The sequence below is a fragment of the Arvicanthis niloticus genome, chromosome 18 (genome assembly GCF_011762505.2).
Source record: "Arvicanthis niloticus isolate mArvNil1 chromosome 18, mArvNil1.pat.X, whole genome shotgun sequence".
NCBI lineage: Eukaryota > Metazoa > Chordata > Mammalia > Rodentia > Muridae > Arvicanthis > Arvicanthis niloticus.
In genome coordinates, this window is record NC_047675.1 from 3064287 (window position 1) to 3076487 (window position 12201).

Sequence of the window (12201 nt, forward strand, 5' to 3'; positions counted from 1 at the left end):
TGTGAGTGCATATGAGTGTATGTGAGCATGTGTATGTGTGTGAGTGCATATGAGTGTATGTGAGCATGTGTATGTGTTTGAGTGTATATGAGTGTATGTAAGTATGTGTATGTGTGTGAGTGCATATGAGTGTATGTGAGCGTGTGTATGTGTGTGAGTGCATATGAGTGTATGTGAGCATGTGTATGTGTTTGTGAGTGCATATGGGTATATATGTGAGTATGTGTGAGTGTGTATATGAGTGTGTATGTATGTGTATGTATGCATGTATATGAATGTGTTTGAGTCTGTGTGTATGTGGATGCATATGTGTGTGTTTATGTGTGTGTGAGTACACATATATGTGTACATATGTATGTGTGAATCTGTCTGTATGTACATGTGTGTGAGTATTGCATGCGTGTGAGCAAGTGTGTGTGAGAGAATGAATGTGTATATAAATGTGTATGAGTGTATGTGTGAGTGTGTATGTGTGAATGAGTGTGTGTGTATGAATGAGTGTGTAAGTTTGTGTGTAGACCAGAGGTTGATGTTAGGTGTCCTTTTCAATCACTCTAGTTTTTGAGACAGACTCTCACTAAACCTGGAACTCAATTAGACCAGACCTAGCTAACCTACATGACTCCAAGGTCCTCCCATCTCTCCCCCCCCCCCACCCCCCAGTGCTGGGATTACAGGTCTGGGAGCACCATGTTTGGCTTTTAGCATAGGTTCTGGGACTAGAACTCTAGCTCTCATGCTTGCACAGAAAGCACTTAACTCACAGAGCCATCTCTCCTGCTCAAATTCTTTTGTTTGATGAATAAGTATTGTGCAGAAGGATGTGCTGAGGATACAAGAGTAAGTAAGCAAACAAAAAAGAAAAGGAAAAAACACAAACCCTTCTTTTAGGCTTACAGTCCAATTTGGGGAGGGAAGGCAGGGGGTCTTGTAGCCCTAAGCCACAAATATGTTCAGTATTAGGTGAGAAATTCAGTGAGGAAGAAAAGGAGATCCTGGGTGTCAAAGCTGGGGTGAGCTTGGATGTCCATCTGACATGATGGCAGCTGGAAAAACTGGAAGTCTCAGGCTCTGTCAGGACAAGCACTCAGACAGACAGAACAAAACAAGAGGATAACACAGCAGGAACGCAAAACTCCTTGAGGAGAAAAGGGCTCTGAGAGCCCAGCAGCCCATTAGTTATCATCTGGGTTCATGAGAACACAGTGGCTCTTGAGCAGAAGCAGCCAGATACCACCTGCTGGAGATGAAGAGTGAGGAGCCAACAGACCGGACTGCTGTCTGTGATAGGATGGAGCCCACTGTTGTGCTGATAGGAGGCGGGGTAGAACCGCATCAATCTAACATTCTAAAAGGATTTGCTGGTGACAGGTGTACAGATGACAACAGATGAGTTGGGGCTGACACAGATAGCTTCTGTCTAAACCAAGCCAGGCTCAGGCCTGGGGGCTTAGGACAATTTCTGAAAATGAAGGACTGCTGCCCAAATAAGTCAGTGTTCCATGAGGTGGGCATAGTGCTGGGACGTGGGAATACACTAACTCATGCTTCCGTTGGGACTCAGTGCATGCCAATGGCTGTGCTATGTTCATGCACACATAAGATCACCACAACAGATCCTTATCCACTGAAGACATGAGGGAAACTGAGTCATGAGATATAATAATGATTAAAAAAATCTCGGAGCCAATAAGTGGCAAGATCAAGAGAGGAAGCTGCGAGTGTCCTGCGTGAACCACCAATGTCCTTCACAACTGCTAAACAGGTGCTTTCCCTCTGTGTGTCTGTTTTGCAGAGGAGGTGGCTACAAGGTCCCCCAAATGTGGCAGTCTGTGTCACAGACTCAAAGGTGAGAGAACCTTTTGCTATAAATCTTGGCCTTTCTGCAGCTGATCCTAGGCCTTGGGAAACTTGTTTCTGAGGTCTGCCATTCCTATATGGGCTAGAAAGGGCCCTCGCTCGAGGTCCTTTTATTCAAAAACCTCTATTAAACACTATCACTTCAAGAACAGCCCAGCAGGACCAAAGGACTCTTCCAGCATCCATTGAAAGAAAGACTGCATTGCCATCTATGAGAAGCCTGCCGAGATGCCTTGGGTTCAGCCTGTGTCATGCAGGCTTCATCAACAGCTTATAAAAGAAGAAACTGAGATACACAATGTTTCTATAACATGCCTGAGTTTGACTGGCTCCTCTCTTTACTGCGTGACTTTGGATAAGGTGCTTACCCTCTCTGGTCTTACAAAGTTATTCTACCACTAGCATGCCCTAGTCATCAGCTCTAAAAAGTGGGGTTCCTGGCACATGCAAATACGCAAAAATAGCCAAGATTATTGGTGATATTTTTTAAATCATCACCTTCATATATATATATATATATATATATATATATATGTGTGTGTGTGTGTGTGTGTGTGTGTGTGTGTGTGTATATATATATATGTGTGTGTATATATGTATATATATGTATATATACATATATATAATAGTATGTAGTATATATTTATTATATCTTATATATTGTATATTGTATATTATATATTATGTATTATAGATTTATTTTTCTATTTATCATATATTATATATCATATCATATATCATATCATATATCATATCATATGCCATATATCATGATATCATATCATATATCATATTATGTAAACCTATGTCACCTGCCCAAAGAGCTAAGGGATCTCACTACAGACTCAAAAAGGCTGGGATAGAAGGAGAAATATGGAAATGAAAGAGAGAGAGAGAGAGAGAGAGAGAGAGAGAGAGAGAGATTATGTCACCTAGGGAAAGTGCTGGAATGCAGAAGAGGTCAAGGAGGTATGAAGTATGCCTCAGTCATGGGCTGGGAGCAGAGGGAGCTGGAGGATATGTAAAGAATGAGGCTATGTCACCACAGCCACTTACCTGCCACTCAGCTGGCATTTCCCTTTACTTCCAGAGTATGAATCGGAAACCCGTTTGCATATCACTGCATGGCAATGCTGGTGGAAATGTCAATGGATCATAATTGATCCATAAATGGACCTTCCAGCACAAGTTATCCATCTAAAGCCCCAGGGATGCTTTATAATCTTTTTAATTTATGGCTCATTTGAGAACTCATCACAGACAACAAGCCTAATAAATCGTAGGTTAAGAGGACTCCAGACAGAAGAGTGTGGGGCCTCCCTGTGATGGGTAGCAGCCACTGAACCTTTGAGATAATCATAGCAACTGTCACCAGGGAGACAGCTGCAAGAAGGTCTGGAGTCATCATGGTGACAGCTGGACACGAATGGCCCTTCCTGGCTCAGCTGGGGCTGGAGGAGAAGCACAGCTCTAGGTCATGCACGGACTTGGCCATTCACTGGCTCTGTTGGCGCTGTGTTTTGTCTCAGTTTACATGAGATACATCTGGATAATCACTGCCTTGAGCTCCATTCCATAGTTAAGATGACAATAATCTTGATATATTTTGGTCCCAGGTTCAACAAGCTCCATTCTGCATAGCTGAAAACTGAGACAGTGATTTATGCAAATGGACAAGTGAAAAGCACACACACACACACACACACACACACACACTCCCACTCATTTACATATATCCAGGTGATTCTTTCCTTGTCTGGACTGCATGGCCTCAGGCTCAGCAGCCTGCATCTGGAAACTCCATATGGAAAACTCTGCGGTCACACTTTAGCCACAGGTTCTCCCACAGCACAGTTCTTTTTAGAATCTTGTGTCTACTTTCTGCTAACATGAAGATTCCTGTTAGGAACTCCATGGGCCTAGCCCCAGCAAACCATGCCCACTAGTTGTTTCATTTGGTAAACAGATCATTGGGCTCTTCACACAGCATCTACTTATCCTACTTACCTCACCTTTGAAAAGGCTGGAAGATGTTGAATAGATTCAACCCAGCACACCTTTTAAAGGAAAAAAACTGATACATGTCATGGTGAGGAAAGGATCTATTGGGACAGAGCTCAACTTACAGAGGCCAGAGGCTGACTTCAGGCACCTTCCTCCTCCCATGCTGAACAGAGTCAGGCTCATTAGCTACCTTCTGTCGCTCTCCACTCTGTTTTTTGAGACAGGATCTCTCACTGAACTTGGAGCTTTCCATTTTGACAAGACTAGCTGGCCAGCAACTCCCAGGAGCATCTCTGCCAGCCCAGAACTGTGGCTACAGGCCCATAAAGACATACCCACCACTACGAGCATCCCTTAAGGGATGCCTGTGGAGATGTTCGAGAAATCTATGGGAACACATATGACAATCCATTTGGAAATACCTGTGTGTCATTCTTGTGAGAAGACCATGGGGATCCTGTGAGAATAGCTGCAGGGAATCTGTAGAAACTCCTGTGGCAAAACCTGCTGAATATCTGTAAGGATGGTTATTGAGAGTAGGGCTGGGGAGCTGGCTTGGTCAGTGATGTGTTTGCTATAAGCAGAAATGTGAGTTCAGACCCCCAACACCCATATAGAGAGCCAGGCAAGGTGGTACAAGCCAGGGATCCTAGAACTGAGAAAGCAAACACCGGAGTATTGCTGGGATCTGCTGCCCACCTAGTCTGATCAAACTAGTGACCTCCAGTTTCAATGATATGCCTTGTCTCAAGATATAAAGTGGGGAGTGTAAGGAAGATACTTAACATCAACCCCTGACCTCTCTCTCTCTCTCACACACACACACACACACACACACACAAATACTTATGAGAACACAACCTCTGACCTCCATTTCTCGCCCTTCTCTCTCACACACACCCATATATACACAAAATACTTATGAGAACATAATCTCTGAACCTCTGAGGTCTCTCTCTCTCTCTCTCTCTCTCTCTCTCTCTCTCTCACACACACACACACACACACACACACACACACACACACAATACTTATGAGAACACCTATAAACATGACCACAACCTAAGGAATCTGTGTGGAAATGCCTTGAGGGATATCAGCAAGAATGCACATGAAATGACTGACAAAACCCCAGTGGGCTGCCTGTGGAAAACTTCCTGGAATACACGTAAGAGTGCATGTGTGGGCACCTGAAGAAAGAGGATTTCCATGAGATCATCACTATGGCTTTGATCACAAAAGAAACAGTGTGGCAGTCCATCAAGCTCAGTCATAATAATTTCAACTTAAATGTTTTTCAAAATACATCTTACTAATCTCCCAAGAAGGACTTAGTAAAACCCAAGCACTGCACCCAAAAGATGTCTAATGTTAAGCAAATATAGCCTCCTGGTGAGTCTCCTGGCTGGCTTAGCAGGAAAAACATAGCCTAAATGGCTAAATGAGTTAAGGCAATCACAGGTTGTTGAATAAAAGCCAACTCTATGTTGGAGGACATCTGCCAAAAATGACAATCAGGGGGTTTAGATCAACTCATTATGAGCCACATTTCCTTTTAGACTAATGATAATTCCTGGTTTGCAACAATAAAACCATATCATCTGCATAGAAAAGACTTCTAGTTTCCTGTTCCCCACAGCAAAGAGTTATTCATTCAGCTCATCCAAAAATCTTTCAAGCCATAAAACACCCATTAAAGGGGGCAGGGACCTGAGCTCTGGTGCTGAGGTTGAAACTGCTATCTGGTTCTTGGAGACTCTGCTCCTACCCACCGTGGCCTCACACTGAGCTATGGTGTGAGTTCTGCATAAGCACCCATGGCCAGGTGGGGGCTAACCCAGCTCCTGTAGCTTAGCCTGTAATTAGTTTCTTTCTATTGAGTCAAAGGCCAAAATAAGTCATGGCGTTGTAATTCTTCTACTGTTCCTGACAAATTTTTGCACAAGTGGTATGAATACAAAAGTCAGTGGTATGGAGTTAAATGTGCCTGAAACCCAGGGACTTGTCATACAAAATATCAGCCTGCAAAGTCCAGACTTACAATTTTAAGCATGGGAAAATTGACAGGTAACTTGGAATGCCAGGCAACCCAATGAGTCTATCATTTGTAAAGCAATAAAGGGTAAAGAATGGAAAACCAGTCCTTCACAAATGGGATTATCTGCTCTTGGAGTCCATCCACACAAGATTGCACTGAGAGTAAACAACTTCTATAATCAACACTGGAAAGCTGGCCAATGAAAGTCAAGACATGCTCTAAGTGCCAACTACACATCAGATTGCAAATTTATCACAAAAACAAAATTTCAACTGGAAGGCCAGCAAGATGGCTCAGAGGGCAAAGGCACTTCTTGCTTGGAGTTGCAAACTTCATCACCTGAGTTTGATTCCCTAGATCCCACTCAAAGGTGAAAAAATTGAACCAACTCCACAAAATTGTCCTCTGCCCTCCACACATACACATAATGCACATATACACACATTTAATAATAATAAATAATTTTAATATAAAAATTACATTGATTACACACTGAAATAGTAATATTTGGATCTTTTCTGTAAATAGAATGCAGTAGTTAATGCCTTTCTTGACATTTGTATTGTTATAACAGAATTTCTGAGGCTGAGTATGTATAAAGAAGAGGTTTGGGCTCAACGGTTTAGAGACCCCATCTTGTTGGCATTAACTGAGGGCCGTCAGGCTACATCACAAATAAATGCATGGGAATTCATGGTGTCATGTGATAAGAGAGAGAGAGAGAGAGAGAGAGAGAGAGAGAGAGAGAGAGAGAGATCGAATACCACATGAAAAGAGAGAAAGCATGAATGCAAACAAGAGAACCAAGCTCATTTTAGAACCATCTGCTCTCATGGTACCTAATCCAGCCAGGAGAAACAAGAGTTAGTCCCCTCTAAGGATAGTGACTTTGGTAACCTAACCCCACTAAACCACACCTCTTACGGGTTCCATTATATTCAGAACCAAGTCTCCAGTACATGAACCTTTGGGAGACAAACCAGGTTCAAACCACAGAATCCAAACAGTTGTCAACTTTTTTGGCTTTTTTACTTTTGTTTAAGGACTACAGATTTGGAAATTGCTTGCGTGCACACTGTGATAGCCATAGCCTCAAAAGAATAAAATAAAATAACTAAAAATAGACTTGACCAAGGACATGAAGGACTTCTACAATGAAAACCAAGAAAGAAATAGAAGAATACACTGTGATATAGAAAGACTGCCCAAGCATATGGCTGAGCATAATATTATGACATGGCTATGTTTCTAAGAATAATCTACAGACACATTGCAATCACCATCAAGATTCCAGTGGCAGTCTTCACAAAACTAGAAAAGACAATACAAATTCACATGGAACCACAAAAGACTCCAAAGAGTCAAAGCTGCCCAAAGCAGAAGGAACAATGCTGAACTACCACAACACCTGCTTTCAAAATATTCTGCACAGTTAGAGGCACAAACCCATCACGGCAATAGAGCAAAACAGATGCAAACAAAAAAAAAAAAAAAAAAAAAAAGCCAGCAATAACCCCAGACATCTACAGCCATATGCTTCCTAACAAAGATGCTAAAAACATATGTCAGAGAAAAGACGGCCAATCTAACAGGGCTGCCTGGGGAAATGGATATTAATAAGTAGATGGGTCAGATCTGTGTCTCCGGCCACTCTAGTTCTAGCTTCCATTCCTTGTTGTGATAAAAAACACTCTGGTCAAAAGCCACTTATAGGAGGGAAGACTTTATTTGGCTTATACTTTGAGGTCACTGTTCATGATAGAGGTGTGAGAATAAGAACTCAAACAAGAACTTAAAGAAGAAACCACAAAGCACTGCTGCTTGCTGTTTGTTCACACGTTCACGCTTAGGGAGCCTTCTTAGTGAGGGCTATTTGCCTGGGGAATGATGCCACTCACAGACTCATTTTGATATAATTAACCCCTCAATTAAAACTCCGTTATCACATGACCATAGGCTCAGTCCAGTTGACAGTTAAAACTAACTAGGATACTCATCTGTACAAAAACCAGTGCCAAACTGATCAAACACTTCAGTATTGAATCTGAAGCTTTGAAAATACTAAGCGAAGACACTTCAAGATATAGGCACAAGCAATGAATTTCTGAAAAAGATTTCAGTAGCTCAGGAAATGATTCTTTTTTTTTTCTTTTTTTATTAGTAACTTTTTTAAAAATGTTAATCAAAGGCTTTATAAGTATGGATTTCTTTATTATTTTTACTTCCATTTTTATGTCCTGGATGGTTTTGTTCAATTCCTTCACCTGTTTGGTTGTATTCTCTTGTAATTCTTTAAGGGATTTTTGTGTTTCCTCTTTAAGGGCTTCTACCTGTTTACCTGTGTTCTCCTCAAATTCTTTGAGAGTGTTATTTATGTCCTTCTTAAAGTCCCTATCATCATCATTAGAAGTGATTTTAAGTCTGAATTTTGCTTTCCTAGTGATGTGGGGAATTCAGGACTTTCTAGTGTGGGAGAACTAGGTTCTAACAATGCCAAGTACCCTGGGTTGCTGATGCTTATGTTCTTGCACTTGCCTCTCACCATCTGGATCTCCTTAGCACTACCTGCACTCACTGTCTCTGACTGGAGCCTATCTTTCCTATTATCTTGGTTGTTTCAGAACTGTGTGGGGTGGGTATTACTACTGAGGTTAGAGCTAGGGCCCAAGATCTGCTCAGTGCTCAGGCACAGACAGGAAGGAACCAGTGCTCCAGGCCAGGAGTGAATTCCTGGGTCCCAGTGGGTCCCAGTTACTTCCTGATTGGGGCGGGTGTTGCTGTCTCCTTATCTATAATACTGCCCAGATTAGAGCTCCTGGGAGGCCCACTTCATCTGGGTTTTGTGAAATTGGGTGCAGACCTGCCACCCGGGATCTGCTCAATGCTTGGGCCCAGACTGAAAGGTGGAAATAATTCTAATAACTGACAAATTGGATTACATGAAATTAAAAAGACCGCATATAATAAAAAACAACCAAGAGTGGAAAACTAGCTTATACAACAGAGGAAAGTCTGCTTATAGATATTTAACTAACAGGGAACTAGTATCCAAAGTATATAATGAACTCAAAATATTATATACCAACAATATAAATTCTCCACCTAGTAAGTAGATATATTAGATGAACAGACAGCTCTCAAAAGTAGAAACAGCCAGTGAGCACATGAAAAGATGAGCAATGGTCTGAACCCAAAAGGAGAAGCAAATCAAAACTTTCCCTCTCCAACATCAAACCTACCTCACATGAACCAGAATGGCTACTGTCAAGAAAGCAACGATAAGGAAGAAGGAAACTCTCTCCATGCTGATAGGTATGTAAAGTATCAAAGCCATTGTGAAAATTAGTATAGAGTTTACTCTATACTGAAAAATAGATATGGGCAATCTACTATATACCATTGCACAATACACAGTCTTGTTAACCATGACTCTTATGGCTCCATCTACAACAGCCAAGATACCTCACTAGTCAGCATAGATGTCCATCAGTGAATGATAGATGAAGAAAATGTGACATGCTACACAGAGTAGCGTAGACTCAGTTGTGTGAAATAATGAAATTGTGCCATTCATGAGGAAATGGATATAACTGGAGATCACTATGTTAAGCAAAATAAGCCAGACTCAGATGAATATAACATGCTTCCTTTCATCTATAGAATCTAGATTCCAAGTAGAAAGGCAATCAGCAGAAAGAGGAGCTGATGACTGGGGGGGAGGGGCAAATATGATCAAGGTACATTGTATACATGTATGAAAACATACTGAAAGAAATTGGTTTTTATAAAAATATATACCAATTAAAAGTATATCTTGGCTTGGAAAAGTATAGTGTATTCTTTAAAATCTCTAGAAATAAATTCTAAAGATTCTTATGAAAATGCTAAGTGTGTGAGCTGCTTCTACTAGTTCAATTCAGCTTTTCCACTTCATACACATTTCAAAGCATTCTGTCATACACTATAAAGATATACAATTTTGATGTTTTTAATTAAATAAATGCTGTAAGTCATTTACATGCAATAGACCAGGGTACTGAGGATGACAAGAGAGAAGGTAAAAGCCCTGGTCTACACATGTTCCTGGATGCCTGGATGAACCCTACTGCACTGCCCACCTACACACTTCACACTGTGAGTTAGTAAGCCCTCTTTGTTTAACCTCTAGGGAGTGGGAGTTTGATCACTTGCAGAGCTTAGGCTGAGGAGTACTGCCTCCCAACACACACACACACACACACACACACACACGCACGCACACACACACACACACACACAAGCAAATTGGCTCCACCTGCTGGCAGGTACATGTACCTCCCTTTACCTGAAGTCCAGTGGATGGGAGAGCACTTGCCCACAACACTGTCCACAGCTTGGGATAAAACACAAAAGGCTAAGGCCCCTTTCTTTCCTGGCCATTGTACAGTGCCTCTCTCCCTGCTTTGTTCTGCAATTGTATCACTGGTGATACCTAGGAAAGCTCACCTCTTACACTGCTTGAAGCAGCACCTCAAACCACCTCTAGTTTGGAGTTGCCCAGTTCATGAAAAGCTACTGAGTCAAATAAACTCTTCCCAGTCCAGCTGTGCTTCCATGTCTCTTTTACAGCGTGGAGGTCATTTGTGGGAATCTATTTATTACCTGTTTGCTGTCCCTCTATCCTCAAGGCTGACTCCATAAAAACAGGGACCTTATCTTTTTTCACTGTGACTGTCTCTTCCTGCTTACTTTCCTGTCTGGCTTGCCGCCGTTGATGCTTTAATAATCTTTGTTGAGGGGCTGGGGAGATTGCTCAACGGTTAAAAGTTCAATACCCAGCAACCACATGGTGGCTCACAACCATCTGTAATGGGATCTGATATCCTCTTCTGGTGTCTGAAGACAGCTACAGTGTAGTCATATAAAATAAATAAATAAACCTTTTAAAAATATCTTTGTTGAGTACATAAATGAGCAAATGGTTCAGATCTATCTTTCCATCAAGTTCTTCATAAGCACCTCTCCAAACCTCTCACATCAGTGAAAGCAGAAACACTGTACCTCACGGACTCACACAGCCCTGCTTCAAGGCTCCTTCCTGCTCTTGCCACCATGTGGCTTGCTCATTTTTTCAACACCCACTCCAGATCCTGTCTCAGAAGGTCATGAAGGCAGTGGAGAAACAGGGGGAGAGTGGGTCCTTAGAACCCAGCATGGAAGGCCAGCTCTTCCCCTGCCTAACTGCAGGGCCCTGTGCAAATTACAGAAAATCCCAGAAAATGGTAGTGGAGAGAAAGCTCAATTAGTGAAGTGCTTGCCTTATAAGTATGAGAAATTGAGTACAATCCGCAGAACCACATAAAAAGCCAAGCATGGTGATGTGCACTTGTATCCCCAGTACTGGGGAGGCAGAGGCATGTGGATCCCTGGGGCTCACTGGCCAGCCAGCCTAGCCAACTCAGCAAGCCATACGCCCCTGCGAAAGATGCTGTGGTGAACAGAGCTTGCAGAATAGCACCCAGAGTTTACTTCTGGCTTCCAAAAGCAGAAGCACATGCACACAATGGGGAAAAAAAACAGAAGCATGGTTGCTTCACTACAAAATGGAGCTAACTGCCCTGCACAGAACTGGCTTATTTGCCTGTGTGTGTTTAGTTAGATAAGAAAGACTGAGACAGCTGGGAGGTACTTACAAATGATGGTACTTCCTTTCTTTCCCTCTCCTATTCAAAGATTTCCTTGACCCAAAAGGTCACAGAAATACTTAATATTCTATCAATTAAAAAACAAAGGGAGATTTACCAAAGAATGAAAGCATTTATTGGCTCTAGGGCTGAGTCCAGCGGCTGCAACCTTCTCATTGATAGTAGAAAAGAGATAGGTAGGTGGTCATGATTGTTATACCTGCTGGCTTAGTTCTTTGAATTCTTTTGATTTTTTCTTTCTAAAGGCATGTGGTAGACACTCAGGAGATAGGTGATATAGCTACACATATGAACAATAAAAAATCCCCAGTCCAGAAGTCAGAACTGGTCTTCAAGAGATAGCTTGGAAGAAGACCCAGCATCTGGGTCCACACCACAGAAGGGTGTTTTATTGAGGCTAAAGAGAAAGTTCAGTTGACAAAAGTGTTGCCTTATGAGCATGAAGACCTGAGTTCAGATCCACAGCACCCATGTAAAACATTGGAGGTGTCTGTCTGCACTCCCCACATTTTAGAGACAGAGACAGGAGGATGCCTGAGACTTGCTGGTTTGCCAGTCTGGCCAAATCAATGAGCTCCAGGTTCAGTGAGACACCCTGTCTGAAAAAACACCAGA